Below are 19,443 nucleotides of genomic sequence, written 5' to 3'. Positions count from 1 at the left end.
TGATGAGCACGGTAATTTAGGTTTTTCGAATCTAAGCACTCCCCTCACTTTGGCCATCGCGATCGCGATAGTGGAAATTAGTTGAGTGGGGCAGGACAAGCCCCTGCGGAACCCGTGCTGGTAGGGGGAAAGACCAATGTGGTTCCCTTGGGAATCAACTCTGTAGTTACTGTATATGTGCTCCATGAGCTTAGAAGACGAGCTTATCATGGATATGGGCCGGTAATTTGGAAGCAGTGCGTTGTCCCCTTTTAACGCGATAGCGTTATTAGGCCCATTCCTTGATTTCCCCGTGGCTTCTAGCCGTCCGCTATCAGCCTTGCTCATCAAGCGTCCGGGGAAATACGTCATCGATGCCACCCGGAAGCTACAACTGAGACAGCGAGATGGGAGGGCTCGCCTGAATATGGCGCAGTGGCAACTGAACGGTGGAAAGGAGGACAATGATACTATGTCGGAGACGAAAGAGCGGACACGCATTTTCAGCTGGTCCCGTGCCTGCGCAGTGAGTTTCGTTTTACGCCGTGTCGGTGGTAGCATGCTCGGTCGACACCTTAACCACCAGTGCCCGCAACTGACGCCATCACACAAAATCGCCTCGCCACGGGAAAACAAAAAATTAAATTTTTGATAATTAACGTGCCGAATCCTCACCCAAGCGCATAGGACTCCGGATTAATGTTGAAAAATTGGCTCCAATCTATGCTGTGAAGGTGGTTGGACTGCGAAGCTGTAAACGATTCCCACAACGATTACCCATGCGCCACGCGGCGTCACTTGAATTCACACACGTCACTCTACAAAGGGTGAAACCAGAGACTCTGCCAACCCTTACCTGGTATTCGCCGGGGCGGTGTCCCGAACGCAGCAGCTTCGGTGGAAAGAAAACGGAGAGGAGCGTCTGTCGGAGAGTGAGAAGGAGGCGGCACTCGCGGCTATGGCGTCATCTCTCTCAATGCCTCTCCCTCACTCTTGTTTCATGTGTCACCTTTAAAATGCGCCTTCCCGCTCCTCAGACGCTGAATACAAACCACCGTCTGTCTCCCCCGTCTCCACGTGTGGGCGTAGCTTAGTCGGCAAGACGACGGGATCTTGCTCCGCTTCTCCATTCGGGCCCAGGCTCGATCCCTGGCGGTGCCAGTAGATTGTGTAGCCAGTAGCCAGTAATAACCTGGGATGTTTGTTTGTGCAGCCAGTAGTAGCTTGGAAGTTTTCTGCTGGCGCGGACACGAACATTTCCTTGGCTGGTTAGAGGCTTCACAGTAAAACCTGGGCATCTTTAACGTGCGCCGAAATGTCGACACACGGGCGTCTTCTGCTTTCTGCTTCCATCAGAGAAAAATTGGCCGCGTATCTGCTCCTTTCGTTGCAAATGTCGAGAAAAGACGATAGTCTTTATCGACCTTTGTTAAGTAAATTCCTCCCTTCGCTTTCCCGCTCACCTCTCATGTTGTTCCTCTTGCGTCGCGCTCCTCCCAAGGTAAAGACGCCAAAGGTTTGCCTAAATCATTTCAAATTTACCGCGTTCCACTTCTTCAGGCCGGGTGTCTCGATGCCAAGGCTGCCGTAAGGCGAAGACGCGCGTGAATCGAGGCGCCCTACTTCAACGTTTATAAAACCGCGTTTCTCTACTCCACGTGCGTTGCAAGCAGAACGTGGAACCTATCTAGAGGAACCTTTCGTAACTGTAGCCGGTTGATTTCTTAAAATGGCGCCAGAAGATATAGTGGCGCGGGCGACAGCAGGCGACGGCGGGGTGAATTTTTTTTCTGCAGTTTATGAAGTATTTAATTTCGCAAAAATCAAGCATGTATGAGTTATCGTTAAGGAACACTGCAAATATTATTTTTGTATTAATTTGCTGTCTTATATTTCCGTAATGTCTTGTTCATCTTCAACAATGTTGACAAGTATGAACATTACACCGGACTTAGACGGGTAGATTTAGCTGTGACTATATAAGACTATTGCGCAGGCATTGTTTTACTTTTACCGGGTGGCTGAATCGAGTCACAGACAGACAGACTGACAGACAGGCAGACAGACAGACAGACAGACAGACAGACAGACCAAAATTTCTGGGTTTAAGTAGCCCAAGAAGGACTATCGTCTTTAAAACGGAATCTGTGGCCTAGAATCGAACCGCGTCCTTGGACTAAGCAGCGCAACGCCTTACCCACTGAGCCACCGCGGCATGTTTACCACGGGGTTGATGCCGGCACCAGCATCGGGTAACCTAAGTAAAACGGTGTAAAGGATTAACGCCAGTCTCTCAAAAATAACTAAGGCATGCATTATAAGCAGAAATGAACTAAATATTGTCACGAAGACAAGGATGATGCAGTGGTGTTGAATGAGAAACACGTTTATTGGAGCGAACTTGTGCTCCCCTAACAACTCAAAAGAATACAGAGGCGGCGAAGCAGCGGTCAACAAAGTGACTTGCACAGGCGAGTGACGTCGAATCGAATGCCCCGGCGTCCGCACTGCAGGCTTTTTATCTTTTGGCGCGCGTGGTTCTCGAAACGTCGATTCGCATCGAGAACATAGTAGATCCAAGAAGATTATTCTGGGCTGTTCACGTTAGATCGGAATGCTCTCCCTATCACAACAGATAACACATGCGGCACAGAAAGAAAGAATGGAACACGCGCTTCCCTTGGCGCAGAGATAACACAGACCGGCGCAGCCGGGCGGTAAAAGCAAAACACAAATAAACAAACCCAATGTATGGTTCGCGGCATTACCCCCCCCCCCTCTAAGAGTGCATCGACCCGATGCTAACATAAGCGACAGTCCGAACAAATGAAAATAAAAGTTCGTCATCGTCCGTAGAAAGGTTTTAAGCGAACCACGTGGACGACTTCAGGCCGCGTGCGTCGTCGTGATGTGCCGGAGTCACCATCGGGGATCACTTCGTAGGTAAGTTGGCCAACACGTCGTAGAATCTGGTAGGGTCCGAAATACCTTCGCAGGAGCTTCTCACTGAGTCCGCGTCGTCGGATGGGAGTCCAAACCCACACACGATCCCCTGGTTGGTACTCGGCGTCTCGGCGTCGGAGGTTGTAGCGGCCCGCATCCACCAGCTGCTGGTCCGTTATACGAACTCGAGCGAGCTGGCGGGCCTCCTCCGCACGTTGAAGATATCCGTGGACGTCGGCGTTGAGGTCGTCGTCTTCTACGTGCGGAAGCATGGCGTCGAGCATCGTAGTCGGCCTTCTACCGTAGACAAGCTCGAACGGCGTCAGCTGCGTCGTCTCCTGGATAGCCGTGTTGTACGCAAACGTGACATACGGGAGCACTTCGTCCCAAGTCTTATGTTCAACGTCAACGTACATTGACAGCATATCTGCGATTGTCTTGTTCAGACGTTCTGTTAGTCCGTTCGTTTGGGGGTGGTACGCCGTCGTTCTTCGGTGATCCGTGTTGCTGTAGCGTAATACTCCTTGCATCAGCTCCGCAGTAAATGCCGTTCCGCGGTCTGTGATTAGGACTTCCGGGGCTCCATGTCGCAGCACAACCTGGCTTATAAAGAACTTCGCCACTTCTTGTGCAGTCCCCCTCGGAAGAGCGGCGGTCTCTGCGTAGCGCGTCATGTAGTCTGTCGCTACGACAATCCACTTGTTCTGTGATCGTGACGTAGGGAACGGGCCTAAAAGGTCCATTCCAATCTGTTCAAATGGTCTCGATGGGACGGCGATCGGTTGCAGAAGTCCGGCGGGTCTTGTCGGCGGCGTTTTTCGTCGCTGGCAGTCACGGCAGCTCCGGACGTAGTGGGTGACGTCAGAGGTAAGGCCGGGCCAGTAGTACCTCGCCTTGATTTTTCCGATAGTGCGGGCTGTGCCCAGATGTCCGGAAGACGGGTCGTCGTGGCACGCTTCCAAAATTTCGTCACGAAGGTCCGCGGGGATGACGAGAAGGTAATTCGCTCTTGTTCCGGGGCTGAAATTCTTCTTCACAAGGACGGAGTTTCTCAGGCTGAATGCTGGTAAGCTGCGTTTGAAGGTCCTAGGAACGGCAACGTCGCATCCCTCGAGGTACTCGATTATGACGCGTAAGTCGGGGTCGGCACGCTGCTGGGCGGCTAGGTCGCTCTCCGTCACGATCCCGAAGAACGCGCTGTCTTCATCAGAGTCTTGTGGTGGTGGGTCGACGGGGGCGCGGGACAGGCAGTCGGCGTCGGAGTGTTTCCTGCCGGATTTATAAACGACTGTAACGTCGAACTCCTGCAGGCGCAAGCTCCACTGCCCAAGACGGCCAGAGGGGTCTTTCAAATTGGCGAGCCAACACAGCGCATGGTGGTCTGTTACAACCTTGAATGGCCTTCCATACACGTATGGGCGAAATTTTGAAATCGCCCATATAATAGCCAGGCACTCTTTCTCAGAGGCAGAATAGTTTTTCTCCTCCTTCGACAGACCACGGCTAGCATAGGCGATTACCCTTTCGCAGCCGCTTTGCTTTTGGACAAGGACGGCACCCAAGCCTATATCACTGGCGTCCGTATGCATTTCCGTTTCGGCATTTCCGTCGAAATGAGCGAGCACGGGCGGGCTTTTCAGGCGTTTTTGCAGCTCGCCGAATGCTTTTTCTTGGTCGTTTTCCCAGCTGAGAGGGGTGCTATCTTTTCTTCAAGCGCGTGAGTGGCTCTGCAATGCGTGCGAAGTTTGCGACGAAGCGCCGGTAGTATGCGCACAGCCCGAGAAATCTCCGCACGCCCTTCTTGTCTTTCGGCCTAGGGAAGTTCGCGATAGCTGAAGTTTTTGCCGGGTCAGGTAGGACTCCCGCGGCGTTGACGACGTGGCCCAAGAACTTGAGTTCCCCGTATGCGAAACGGCACTTTTCAGGCTTCAGCGTCAACCCCGACGTACGAATGGCCTCGAGTACAGACTCCAACCTTGCAAGGTGTTCGTCGAAAGTCCGGGCGAATACCACTACGTCGTCGAGGTATACGAGGCAGGTGTGCCACTTAAGGCCAGCTAGCACAGTGTCCATGACTCTTTGAAACGTCGCTGGTGCTGTGCACAGCCCAAACGGCATCACCTTGAACTCGTATAGGCCGTCTGGGGTTATAAATGCAGTCTTCTCTCGGTCTCTCTCGTCCACTTCAATTTGCCAGTAGCCGGTCTTCAGGTCCATCGATGAGAAGTACTTCGCGTGGCAGAGGTGGTCGAGGGCGTCGTCGATTCGGGGGAGGGGGTACACGTCCTTTTTCGTGATTTTGTTCAGTCGCCGGTAGTCAACGCAAAACCTCAATGTGCCGTCTTTTTTCTTTACGAGTACGACGGGCGCAGCCCAGGGGCTTTTCGATGGCTGTATAATGTCATCGCTCAGCATGTCGTCGACTTGAGTCCGGATGGCTTCCCGTTCGTGTGAAGAGACGCGGTACGGTGACTGTCGGGTAGGTCGGGCTCCATCTTCGGTTATTATTCGGTGCTTCGCTAGAGGGGTCTGACGTAGTTTTGCGCTCGACGAAAAACATTCGCTATAGCGACGCAGCAAAGCCAATAATTTTTTCCGTTGTTCTTGCGGTAGCGCCGGATTCACGTCGAATGGCTGCGGGAGCTTGAATGTTTCTACGGGTGTGCGTTCAAAGTCGGCGACTGCGATCACATCACTTGCTTCTTGCGTTTCTTCGAGGAACGCAATTGCAGCTCCCTTGTTTAAATGCTGGTACTCTTCGGTGAAATTAGTGACCAAAACGTGAGATTGGCGTTGGTTAAAGTGCGCAATGCCTCTTGCGACGGAGACACCGCGGTCGAGAAGCAACCTTCGATCACTCTCTACGATAGCGTCGATGTCAGAAGCAGCATCCTCACAGTAGACGGCGATCATCAAGCTTGCGCGGGGTGGCAGGGTGATGTGATCGTCGGCGATCCTGACAGCAGCATGGTGATCGGGGTTCGGCTGCGGCGTCGTGGAGTGATTGGAGGAAAATGTTATCGACTTGGTCTGCAGATCAATTATTGCGCCGTTGTCCGTCAAAAAGTCCATTCCGAGAATCACGTCGCGGGAGCAGTTAGGCAGAACGACGAACGCCGCAGGGTACGTTGTGCCGTCTATGGTGACGCGCGATGTGCACGTTCCACTTGGCGTCACGAGGTGGCCTCCTGCTGTGCGTATGTGCGGACCGTCCCATCTGGTCATAACTTTCTTCAGTTTAGACGCAAATGGTCCGCTCATTACCGAATAGTCAGCTCCCGTGTCTACGAGGGCGACTACGTCAAAGCCGTCGATGGACATCTTGACGTCAGATGCAGTCGTCCTCGAGTTGCGGGTTCGTCGGGGCGTCGTATCTCTGCTTGTACGTGTTGATGGTCGGGCACTGTGCATCGTCGTTGTCGTCGTCTTCTCAACGGACGTCTTGGTCAGGTCGGGTACGCGTCGCGCCGTGTAGCTGTCGTCGTGTTCAGGAGTCTCGTTAGGGCTAGGTCGGGTCGTCGGGATGAGGGCATGTCGTGAATGATGGTCTTCAGCTAGTCGCTGCGTCGTTGGAGGGTTTTCATTTTTCCGCCGTTGTGCAACTTTACCTCCCGAAGTTGCTGCTTTTAGTTTCCCCCGCGTGGGCTGGGGGACCTTCCACGTGAGAAGTCAGCAGTGCTGCGGCGGTTTGGTGACTGAGACGGGTAGGGCGACGGTGAACGGTTGAAGCGGGCTGGTCCTCGGTTGGTGTTGGAGAGGTATTCTTCGATCTCAGCAGGGCGCTGGCCGTATCGGGGGCGTGGGGCGTCGACGGAGAACCCTCGCAAACCGAGCCTCTTGTAGGGACAGCGACGGTAGATGTGGTCGGCCTCTCCGCAGTGGTAGCACAGCGGGCGATTATCGGGCGTTCGCCACACGTCGGTCTTCCTTGGCGTCTGGTATTGGTCTACAGGGCGTCGGGCGGGCGGCGTTGGACGGCGGTATGGCTCAGCCTCTTGACGACGGGTTGGAGCAGGGCGGGGTTGACGAACAGCCGAGGAGTAGGTCATGGCTTGTGGTTCGCGGGGTGCTTCCGACGGCGTAGAAGTTCCCAGTGCGTTTTGGACTTCTTCTCGGATTACGTCGGTCAGGGAAGCCACTTGAGGTTGCGGCGTCGTTGGAAAAAGCTTCCGAAGCTCCTCCCTGACCACTGCTCGGATGGTCTCTCGCAATGTATCGGAGCTTCCATTTGCAGCACCGATGGTCTCCGAGAACAGCGCGTTGACGGGGCGGTCGTACTGCCTGGTTCGAATTTCTAGCGTCTTCTCCATCGCGGCCGCCTCAGACGCGAATTCGGCCACTGTCTTCGGAGGGTTACGGACTAGACAAGCAAAAAGCTCTTGCTTCACTCCTCGCATTAGAAACCTGAGCTTCTTTTCCTCGGTCATTTCAGGGTCCGCACGACGAAAAAGTCGCTTCATCTCCTCAACGAAAATCACGACTCCTTCGTTGGGGTGCTGCGTTCGAGTTTCAAGCAAAAGCGCAGCTCGCTCTTTTCTCACCACGGTAGTGAAGGTCTTAAGGAACTCCCTCTTGAATTGAGTCCAGTCGGTCAAAGAGCTCTCATGGTTCTCGAACCAAGTTCGAGCAGCATCTTCTAAGTAAAAGAAGACATGCCGGAACGTTTCTTCATCGTCCCACCTGTTGAAGATGCGGACGCGCTCCAGCTTATCCAACCGTTCTTCGGGGTCTTCAGCGGGGGCTCCTCGGAACGATGGCGGTTCTCGGGGTTGCTGCAGGATGATTGGCGACGTTGTTTCTTGCACCATGGTGTTGGTTGCAGCGTTCCTTCTCTTGGGCCCTTCTGGCAGAAGACCGAACTCGGGCGGTAAATCTTGCAGGCGGGGGCTGGCTCTTGTTGGACTGGCTTGGCGGCTTTTCGAGGTTGTAGTGGGCATGAAGGGTGCGTACCCAGCACCTCCACCAGATGTCACGAAGACAAGGATGATGCAGTGGTGTTGAATGAGAAACACGTTTATTGGAGCGAACTTGTGCTCCCCTAACAACTCAAAAGAATACAGAGGCGGCGAAGCAGCGGTCAACAAAGTGACTTGCACAGGCGAGTGACGTCGAATCGAATGCCCCGGCGTCCGCACTGCAGGCTTTTTATCTTTTGGCGCGCGTGGTTCTCGAAACGTCGATTCGCATCGAGAACATAGTAGATCCAAGAAGATTATTCTGGGCTGTTCACGTTAGATCGGAATGCTCTCCCTATCACAACAGATAACACATGCGGCACAGAAAGAAAGAATGGAACACGCGCTTCCCTTGGCGCAGAGATAACACAGACCGGCGCAGCCGGGCGATAAAAGCAAAACACAAATAAACAAACCCAATGTATGGTTCGCGGCAATATAACCCAGTGTTTAGCGTGTAATTATAAGGGAATTTTCGAATTACCACCGCAGTTCTGTTTCCGACGCAGGCTGTGTTTGGAAAACGACGGATGGCACCACACAGCCAAGTTAAAAGCCACCCCAAATATGGGTGTGGATGTCCTCCGAGAGGACAGTCACGTAAGAGTGCTCGGCGTCACTAGAGTCAGGCGGCAGAAAAAGATAAAATCGCCAAAAAAAGAGAAAATCTTTAACCCTTTGCCCACATATTGAAACGCCTAACCGACAAAATAGCAGGAATGAGATAAGAAGAAAACCTATTACGGCGGCGGGCATCACTAGAAACCGGGGTGCCAATGCTTGACTCCCACACGCAGCCTCCCGGCGTGCGTATCTTACATCTCATTTCCTCTCCGCCGGCATGGCATAGGACGCCAGAAGCCCTAAAGGGACCATGAAGAAAAAATACGAATTTAGATCAATAAAAAGGCTGCTTTTTTCCCGATAACAAGGATACCTATTTCATCCCAAACTTCGAACAAGTTATGCAGATTTTAGAGAAAAAATCTCCCACCTCCCCTCGCGGGAACCCCTGTGTAGATGCGACGCATAGGGGGTTCACGTTGCAGCGTTGGACAGCGGAAAAACGGCGCTGGAACGATGGAGCGGAGCGGCGCAGGCACCGCGTTTTATAGCGCGCATAACGGTGAGGGGGCGCGCCGGCGCCAGTGCGTCTGCCGCGGCTATGACGCAACACAATCCAACACAATCCACTTTAATCCAATCCAATCCAAATCCAATCCAAGCCAAGCCAATCCAAGCCAACCCAATCGATCCAGTCCAATGCCCCTCGCGAGAGAGTGTTCGCTATCGGAGAGGACAGGGGGTGAGCGGCGGAGAGCGAAGCTTGCGCGGCGAGGAGAATGGGGGAGGGGTGGACGCCGACAACAACGACCATGACGCCGACGCCGGATGCAGGGACAAGGCGGGTGAATGAGATGCGTGGCATCTAAAAATATTCAGCAGTGGCGACCCCCTAGCCACTTTCCGGCAACTTTTCTGTGACGTCACAGAATCTTGCTTATGCGATTGGCGGCCGCCGAACTAAACCATCGCTAAGACACAGGACCCGGGACGGTTGCAGTGGGCCCTCGAAGTCAGTTTGACTTCATCAGTTCAATGCTAACCTGCAGCTTACACATTGATAATTATGCTTCAGTGCTGGCCCATATGACGTCACCCCGGCCTATAACACGTCACAGTAGCGCGAAATTTGGAAGTTTTTAAATATTTCTTGTGTTTTTCCCGTTAAAGAACGTATTTCGTGGTTGGAATGGAGCTTAGTGAAGTACTGAAGCATACGGAAAACAAGCGCTAAATAAAAACACAGCACAAGGAGTGGACGGGACAACGGGACGGGACTCCTGGTCCTGTGTTTTTATTTAGCGCTGGTTTTCCGTCTGACGATGAACTAACACGCCCAAACCTTTTCCATTCTACTGAAGCATAGTTCTTTCAAAATAAAGAAATTTCCGTTTCGTCTTAGTGACCCCTTTAAAAAGAAAAAACAACGTCCGCGACAGGACTCGAACCTGCAATCTTCTGATCCGAAGTCAGACGCCTTATCCATTAGGCCACGCGGACAGATGAAATTCCAGGCCATCTACTACCGTGTGAGAGACGGAGCAGTACCATAATTTGCTGTATTCTGTTTTGCACGTCACGGATAGAGCACATTTGATTCTGAACTTTTTTCGTTATTTGAACGGTTTGTTGCACATTCAACTGGTTCCATTTTCATAGCTGCTAGCTTTCGTCGCCATAGTTTTGTGGTTGTGTCTGTGTTTAAAACTCGATAATAGTTTTACTCTGATCGACCCATTGTACTTTATTATACTTTACTCATATGTACTTTATTGTACTTTATTGTATATTATTCTTATTGCTCTTTGTTGTCTGGTGCTATACATGTTGATTATATTTTTATTTTGCAGAGTACACTTCTCAGCTTGTCAATTTTGCTTATTCGTTGTGTAGCAAAGCGGGGCTGGGGCCTTTGTCATGTTTTTGTAGCCTTTAGTCCCACCGACTTCTCGTACTGCTGAGGAAATAAAATATTTGAATCTTTGATTTGTTTTAACTCTCCTGTGGTTGATTTCACTGAGCGATGGCAACACGGAATGAAATGTTGCAAAGCCTCTCCCACTTTCTTTTTGTGTCTGCGTGCGTCTGTTAAGACGAGCTGCTTTAGGTACTGAGCTAGCGTTAGGCTTCATTTCTACAGTCGGAGTGCATAATGCTTTACAGCGAGTTCTCCAATCAGACGGTGGACTGTCGCTGTGAAAAGAAACATCCCCCTCGCGAGGGGCACGATCAAATGCAGAGCATTTCCGCGGGGGGCGCGCCTGCAAGTCGTATGGATTACGTATTGGTTGTTGTTGTTGTAATTGTTGTCTTCCAGCGTAGACATTGTCGATGAAGTCGATGGTGAAACGTGAAACGTGCCGTGAACCCCCTGCCGTGGCTATGACGCAACGTGTAGCGGCTATGACGCAACACAATCCAACACAATCCACTTTAATCCAATCCAAATCCAAACCAATCCAAGCCAACCCAATCCAAGCCAATCCAATCGAATTCAATCCAATGCCCTTCGCGAGAGAGTGTCGTGTGGTGGCGCCGAAATCGCGCCACCACACGAACGCGTGATGTTGACGTCACGATCACGCCACAGATGTTAGCGACCGGAGCTCGCGCGAACGACATATGTGGTTTAAGCGCGAACCGACCGCGGCGAGAGAGCGCGATGCGAGCGCCCCCACCTGTTCTTGCGCGCGAACCGACTGTTGCTCAGCGCGAACCCAACGCGGCGAGAGAGGGTGTTGCGCACGTCCCCACCTGTTGTGCGCCCGAACCGAACGCGGCGAGAGAGGGTGTTGCGAGCGGAGAGAAGGCGAGGAGGACGCGGGGGAGAGGGCGCACCTGTGGCAGACGGTTGAATGAGTCAAGGATATTAGGCGCGTTCGTAACCTTCCGTTCTTTGTCGGCTTTGTGGCGCAGTGGTTAGAGCACCATGTATACCTTGCGTTCCGCCCGCAGAGTCGTGGGATCGAAACCTGGCGCCGGTAAGTGTTATTTTTTTATACAGTGTAGGGGGAGCGATGCGGACTACGGACGTCAACGCGGGTGACATCGTGAGTTACTGAAATGCTCTGACGCCATAATTAGGACAGCAGGTACGACAACCCCCACCTCGCCATAATTACCGTGAGACGAACTGACGACCGGTGAACTATCGGGGTAACAGAATAAATATCCATAGCAGAAGGGGAATGCCATTGACTTGATGGAGGGTCAAAATAAGAAAATTTGGAGGCAAAGAGTGGACTCTTGAAGAATTCAGAGAAATCGCTGTTCAAGTACCAAGGTTGCGGCCCAGAACCCCCGGCCACCCCCCTCCCCGCCCCCACCCCCGGCCACCCCCCAAAAAAATATTACACGCCATCATGGACATGTCACCGATCCTGCGACTCCGCATTAACAATCCCTGTCAAAAACCTGCATCCAGACATACACAAGGACAGGCGATGTGGCAGGATGAAGTTTATTCGAGGAAAGTCCCACTATCGTGAGAACAGAGTATACAAATGGGTGCCATGTTGGGCTGAGATATAAAGGTAGGAATAGCGCACGTTTTGACGAAGGACGGACAGAAACACACTCCACAGAAGCACACACAGTATTCGCCCCGAGCGCGAACACAGTCGGCCCCTGGCGGCGGCGGGACGAACCGCTCCTAGTGTGGATGGCGCTCTCGCGTCGTCTGCTTTTTCACGTTGCGTGCGGCGCAAGACGCGTGCTGCACACGACAAAACAACCAATATGTGTGCTCGTTTGGCAGTAAGCAATGACATAGTTACCTCTGCTTGCGCATTTCCTCTAGAAACGCAATAATCAGCGGCCGTTGAGGGTTAATGCGCTGGTTTAATTCCACGAAACATCTTCGCCGTGGTCACCGCTTGAGTGTGAAACGTGTTATAAACATTGCTTCCACACATTGCACTTTTCTTATTGTTGAGTGCAGTCGTCTGCCGTTTCGGGAACGTCGAAGGGTGCTTTTTGAAGGTGGCGTGGTGATTATTTAAAGGATAAAAGTTTAGTACGCGAAACGGGTAAGAAGCGACAAGACCTGTACATACGCGTGCAAATTCCAGACTCTTGTAAAATTGCGCTGTGTCCTTATAGAAAGAAGAAACAAACAAAAACATTTACACTGCACACGACCCGTGCGCTATCGCCCATACATTACCGGACACGTATTTTACACCCGCAAGCGCCTGTGTGATATCCTTCCCGTACCTTTTCTAAAAGGAATACCATTTTTGGACAGTCGTTGTTTACACTGAGGAGGAGGAATAAACATTTATTCAACTGTATCGAGTTGATAATTTTACGTATTATTTAAAATACGCTTCTATGGATGCGCAAGAGTATTTAGGGGGGATTTTTCGGTAAAATTAATCAGTTGTGAGTTTGCGTCCGTCATGTGGCATTTCGTGTGTCATTTTCATATATATCATTTTCAAATCCGACATGAATCACCTTGTCCAGAAAAGTGTCTCACGCAGCATAACCAAATGCCTAATATGGTCACGTCTTAACCTCTTAAGGTGGACCTAAGTTTAAAGAAAGAGAAGAAAACGCCTAATATAATGCACGGTGTTGCCCAAAGGTGTGAGGGGTGTGTGCCATGACTCGCTGTTTTTTTTTTTAAGTTTTTTCCCACAATGCGTGCTTTCAATACTTTTGAAAAAGGCGAGCCACAATTCCTGGACAATCTCGGACCAAAGGGGGGTTAATCAGTCTTGAAAATATGTGTTAAAGTACTGCTTTTTCACCGCTACAGAACACGACGCCTAGTGTAGTTTCGATTGTAAGTAATACTGATAACCATAGTTTGGCTTTTCGCGTTACATGCGTTCTCTTCTCGCTGCTCTTGCAACGTTGGCAGGACCCCCCCACCCTCCCCTTCTTCCCGAAAAAAAAAAAGAAATGCACAGAATTTCATTTTTTAACCAATCTCAGATTAAATGCCAAGACAAAGGCGATATTCAGTTTACAAAACAGAGTAGTTACCGGGAACCCGTTGCGCTGATTCGCAACAAGAAATAAAAAGGAAATGTTTTACTACATCTGCAACAGCGCAACTTCATTTATTGCCATCTTTAGGGTTCGTAAGCGACCTTATACGCAAGAATGCAAACACATCTCGCTGTTGCAGGCGCCTGTTAGATTTTAAAAGGAACGCGAATGGTCAACAGATCAGTCGTAACAGAAAATTTGTGCTCACTGTGAGGTCCCAGAAGCTTGCACACTGTAAACCTGCTTGTCACTTTGCGAAAACCTAGCTAAACAGGAGATGTTGATTGTACTGCGTGCGTTGACAATTCATTTCGCAAGGTACTTGCGACGAAAGCCGTAAATAAGTGATCTGAAACCGTTATTCATGAAACCTTCCCTCAGAGTCGCTAAAATTTCATTTAAAAGACCCGTTAGAGCGATTACATTTATATCTCTGCGCTGATCAAAATTCAGTAATTTTATGTTGCCTTTTGAACACACAAAAAATATCGTAAGCTCTTAGAAAGAATTTCGGGGCATTTAAGTAGTGTTACCATTTCAGGGCATCCCACAAATGCAATAATGCGTCATGCTACCAGTGAAAGCGATTGAGATTGCCATTGTAAACTGAATTTCACAGAGCGAGGCTTCCTGATTTGTTTCTATTTATGCTTTTATTGAAGGCTCAAAGCCATAGTCTGGAAAGATCGAGCTTGTTACGAGCCACAGCGCACAAGTTCATTGTCACAATTACGGCCATTCTGAGATTTCCTATGAGTCGTCGCTTTTTTTGGCGTAGTAATGGAGACTGACTGCCGCTTCCATGCTGTACATTGAACGTTGAGGAACCGAACTACAGCATGCCACTCTTGTTTGCACCTTTCGTGCGCACATACGGGGAGAAAAAAGCACGAAGCGCGCCCACACTGTGCATTCTTACGGGCCGCCCAGCGGAGCATCCACACTAGCAGCGCGATGCTGTCGCCACCTACATGTCGAGCTCGCGGCGAATACACCTAATCTGAAATGCTCGAAAGTAAGAGGCAGCAATTGCAGTTGACTACCCTGACAATCGACTGCATGACCCTCCTACATACAGGAACGAAAAAGCGGAAGTTCGAGCCATCGAAGAGGAAGAAGACTACGAACCACTACTGGAGTACGGGGAAATACTCCGGTACTACAAAGAGCAAAGAAGGACACAACCCCCACCTCATCCCGGACTCAACCGGCACGAGCAGGTGTTACTCCGACAACTGCAAACAAGAACTGTGATTACGCCGGCTCTGGCGCGCTACGTGTGCCCAGGACGCTTCAAAGACTACATGTGTAGTGAGTGCGCGAGTGAACCCGCTACCCTGTCCCACATCCTGCAAGCCCACCACCACCACCGAGACGAACAGGGTGGCGGACGAGTGAATACCGGTGCAGTGCGCGATCCCCAGTGCTGTGACACCCCAAACGCGGACACCGCTGACGCGTGCGCAAACGCGGAGTGCGCGAGTGATACGTCTGAGAACACTACGAGTGCGAACACTACTCCGACCGACATCCCACCGTAGTGAAAATGATGACATCGCCGAACTGCGCGCAGCAGAGGCAAGCCATCCAGCGGCTCGAGGAAGCCCTGGCTCGGCAAGAGCGAACGGAGCACTCTGACGCCGGCGCAACTCACTACCGTGCCCATCCAAGGGTACGGGGGAGAGGCTGCGTGGCTGGAGGAAGCTTAGTAGCTCGAGCCGGGCCACTGGCCCAATACCCCTCGAGGCCTTAACCAAGGCAGGAATGGGAAGAAGACACCGCCTACTTCACAGGGTCTCCTGATTCCCCATCCCCACGCAGGATCATGCAATAAAGTCTTTCTCTCTCTCTCTCGAGCCATCTTTTTGGCAATCCGCCTGCCGGGAGTGTCACATAGAAGCGTAAACAACATTACAGACTCTCAAAGGGCGTTAGGCTGTTGACTGCAGGGAAAATACGCCAACGTTTTGGTAGGATACTCGCGTCCACATTGAAGAAACTTAACGTCAGCTGGACAGCAGGACTCAAGGGTCTGGAATAGAACGTGGTTCCCGCCCGAGGGGCACGCGAACTCATATACGTACTTCCGCCCCAGAACAAAGTTAATTAACAACGTCTTTACATTCTACGCCTACGAACACGATCCTTCCCCGTGCCATAAGTTGGTTTAAATACCGACAAATCGCGAACTCTGCGGCGGATAAATATCTGAAAATTGATGTGGGCGAGGAAGTTCGGTGGGAACACCGGACATTAACCCAAAACTGTGCTAAATTGTGGCAAACACCTACACTCTTTCATGCAGCATGGTCATGTACAAGGTTACGTTCAGGGGAGATTCACTGATTGATTATGCGGTTTAACGCGGCGACGCTCCTCAGGCGATGAGGCGCGCTGTAGTGGAGGGCTCCGGATTAATTTAGACCACCTTTGGGATATTTAACGTGCGCCGAAATCTCGAACACACGGGCATTTTTGCTTTTCGACTCCATCAGAAAAGCGGCCGTCGCTGCCGGTAATCGAACCCGCGTCCTCGTGCCCAGCAGCAGAACGACTTAGCCACTGAGCCACCGCGGCGGGTGTTCAGGGAGAACAACTCAAATAATAAATATTCTCCTTCTATCAAGACATGAGAGGCAGCTTTGATCAGCTAGTTACCTCAATATAAGCGCGAGTTGATTGTGAGAGCAATGGAAGTAGCTACGGCATCTGGCGCCCTAGTCTTCAAGTTCCACCTTTGAGCTCTTTAACATCTGTTTACCCACTTTTCGTGAACCTCGAATATCTCCCCTTCCACTCACGCAAACTGACCAACAGCCCGCCGCCGCAACTTTCACCCTCAAAACACCGGTACAACACGATCGATGCGTCAGTCTGAAGGGACAATGCCGGTTTAAAAAGCGAACAAAAATAGCCACCAGAAAGCGAGCCAATGATTCAGTGTATACGCAGAAAAGCATTAGGAATGTTATCCGGCAGGCACGAGCATTTTGAATCTAAGTTTAGAACATCGAAAAAAGGCCTCCTAATGTTATAAATTCTGCGCTCATATCTACCGTGTTGAGACTTGATATGTTACAAGGAGGGGACCTTGAATAAACAGAATGGAAGTATGTACATTGAATTCATTTGCGACGTCCACTTTGTCCCGAACGGCCTTTTCGTCTATCTTAATGCAAAGCGCCATTGAAAAGAGCAAATGAACGGCGGGCAAACATCACCATCTCTTCCTGGCAGCTGAAAAAGAAAATGTTCCGGGCCCGTCCGGGATTTGAACCCGGGACCTCTCGCACCCAAAGCGAGAATCATACCCCTAGACCAACGGGCCGCTACGCACACACGCCCGCACGGAGAAACGCGTAAAGAGGCTGGCTGCCGTGTAATGCAAAATCCGGTTTCTGGAATAGCGGATATTTGAATCGCGCCGTGATTAGAATGCGGCTTTAGCTTCTCGATGACCTAATCTTTAACGGTGCATGCATTTATCTTTTTTATGAAATTCGATAATACTAGCAATGGCTGTATCCATACTTAATTAGGAGCAATCGCGAATGATTGAGTAAAAATGTAACCAGAAAGGCAGGAGCACCGATTCGAAGGAAGGTGCGGCCTTGAGTCGATCACTAAACAAGATAAACATTTTACTTACGACTGCTGTGCAGCCGTCTTCCATGTCTGACAACACAATCATCGTAGACGAAAATCATTGCTTGACCTGTTGAGCTAGCTGGAAGCTTAAAAAATGTACTGAAACAGTAGTTTCCAGCCCATATCGTGCTTAGTATGAAACTGAAATGCCGAAATCCGCTTGGTCATTAATTTGTACATTCCAGGGCAGTCATTTGCTTGTGCCGGTTGTGCGCAGAAACGCTGGTCCCTTGAGAGAGGAACGACCGCAGTCTGCTCTTTTGTCCCTGATCAAAGAACCCAGACTTTAAAAGAATCTAAATCAAGAAACAAAAAGAGAATAAATCTAGCGGTAACTTGAGAGCCTGTTCAAATGATCCATTGAATTAAGTCCAATGTGGGTCAATAGTTCTAAAGATATGTCCAATCACTCATAAAGACCACAGCGAGCCAAAGGGTTTCATCAGCAGCGAGTCATGACGTACAACCGACATAGATATATCCAATGCTCCTCGCGACGACAGATTCCTTGTCAATTTGGGCGAGACTTGAGATAGATAGATAGATAGATAGATAGATAGATAGATAGATAGATAGATAGATAGATAGATAGATAGATAGATAGATAGATAGATAGATAGATAGATAGATAGATAGATAGATAGATAGATAGATAGATAGATAGATAGATAGATAGATAGATAGATAGATAGATAGATAGATAGATAGATAGATAGATAGATAGATAGATAGATAGATAGATAGATAGATAGATAGATAGATAGATAGATAGATAGATAGATAGATAGATAGATAGATAGATAGATAGATAGGTAGGTAGGTAGGTAGGTAGGTAGGTAGATAGGTAGATAGGTAGATAGATAGATAGATAGATAGATAGATAGATAGATAGATAGATAGATAGATAGATAGATAGATAGATAGATAGATAGATAGATAGATAGATAGATAGATAGATAGATAGATAGATAGATAGATAGATAGATAGATAGAAAACGGTTATTGAAACAACAGGGACGGGGTAGGGGAGAAGATTTGGTAATTTTGAAACAAAAGTCAGATATTGTGGTGTCACAATTCTTTTTTGGTGTCACAGGTGTCACAGGTTCAATGGTGTCACAGGTTCTTTTTTTCTGGTGGAGGGGAGAGGCGTTCAGGCTCAGCCTGCGGCTGGAGCGAGGCCTTATGGTGTAGGACAAAGATTGACGGATTTACTATATATATATATATATATATATATATTCACGTATTTACAGGAAGAATAAAACGGAAAAATGTGCAAATAGATGTCCAAACCTAAGCGACATGGCAAAGTCCCTACACGATTTGTCACATCGATTTGCCACGATTTGCCCATCCAGCCACAAAAATTTCAACTCACGTGCGCTGGCCGCTTTCAGTGATGACCGATGGCGCCAGAGCGGTTGCCGCTGGCGTGGTCGGGGCCGGCTGATGACGCAGCGTTCCGGCCAGTACGCTCGCTGATCTGAGACCAACATTGTGTTGCCAAAATCACAAAACTTTCGACAGCCTTTCAGGCCAGGTGGAATATTTGGCTCAGCGTTGAGTCTCTGGTGCTTAAGCGTGTGGCTGAGAACTCACCGAGCACCGTGCCACCTGACCACGTCACGCCTCCGCTTCTCCTCTAATTCTTTTTTTTTTTTCACGCTTCATTTTTTTCGGCCGCACGCTGTCTCCAGTGGTGATGGTGGTACCAGTGAAATGGCTCGTACCAATTCCGGGGGATTGGCCAGGAAATGGGCTCCTTACCGAAAGAAATTATGTAATTTTTGTAGGAAAAGAAAAATGTTTAAATGTTAGAATGGATTAGCAGTAGATGACTAGAGAATTTCTTGCTGTTATTGCCGTCAAGTATGTACCAACAGGCCCGCACTACCAGGCTTTTTTAGAGAAATAAAAGTAAGGAGATTAGAGAAATAGGTAAAAAAAGGTAAAAACGAACACCGTTGAAGGAAAATTGGAAGTAAGAAAGACGAAAAAAGATGTGCTGCAGTCATCGGCACGCGCTTCTTCTTCCTTCACTTCTCTCGCTCTCCACGAGGCAAGTCACCGTCACCGGCTGCTACAAAAGCACTCTTCCCTCCTTTGTTAATAAATCACCACCACCACCACATGTAGTGTACTAGCTCCTTACATGTGGCTTCCCAACTAAGCAGCTGAAGATGTATACAGAAAAAATAATAGTAGATACTTTGATGAATCGTAAAGAATATGTGAGCATTTCATCCCTCCCCGTCGTAAGCTTGAGATTCCAGACGGATAAGTCGCCTGTAGACTGTAGAAGCGCCACTGCTCCGACTGTGGGAGCCCGCAATACGCAGCGTTTCCTCAGGAA

The 19,443-nt window shown here is 49.9% G+C and overlaps 2 non-coding genes across 2 annotated transcripts; both read right to left on the bottom strand.

Annotated features, from left to right (window-relative positions):
• Positions 1–9,868: 9,868 nt before the first annotated feature.
• Trnar-ucg (transfer RNA arginine (anticodon UCG)) lies at positions 9,869–9,941 on the bottom strand. Its single transcript has one exon. It is a non-coding gene; the product is annotated as a tRNA-Arg (tRNA).
• A 6,754-nt stretch (positions 9,942–16,695) lies between these two features.
• Positions 16,696–16,767, bottom strand: Trnap-ugg (transfer RNA proline (anticodon UGG)). Its single transcript has one exon. It is a non-coding gene; the product is annotated as a tRNA-Pro (tRNA).
• Between the last annotated feature and the right edge of the window lie 2,676 nt (positions 16,768–19,443).

The sequence above is a fragment of the Haemaphysalis longicornis genome, unplaced genomic scaffold, assembly GCF_048455015.1.
Source record: "Haemaphysalis longicornis isolate Haplotype H1 unplaced genomic scaffold, Haemaphysalis longicornis Haplotype H1 scaffold_20, whole genome shotgun sequence".
NCBI lineage: Eukaryota > Metazoa > Arthropoda > Arachnida > Ixodida > Ixodidae > Haemaphysalis > Haemaphysalis longicornis.
The sequence above is the reverse complement of the archived record's forward strand: the minus strand, read 5'-3'. Positions and strand labels throughout refer to the sequence as shown.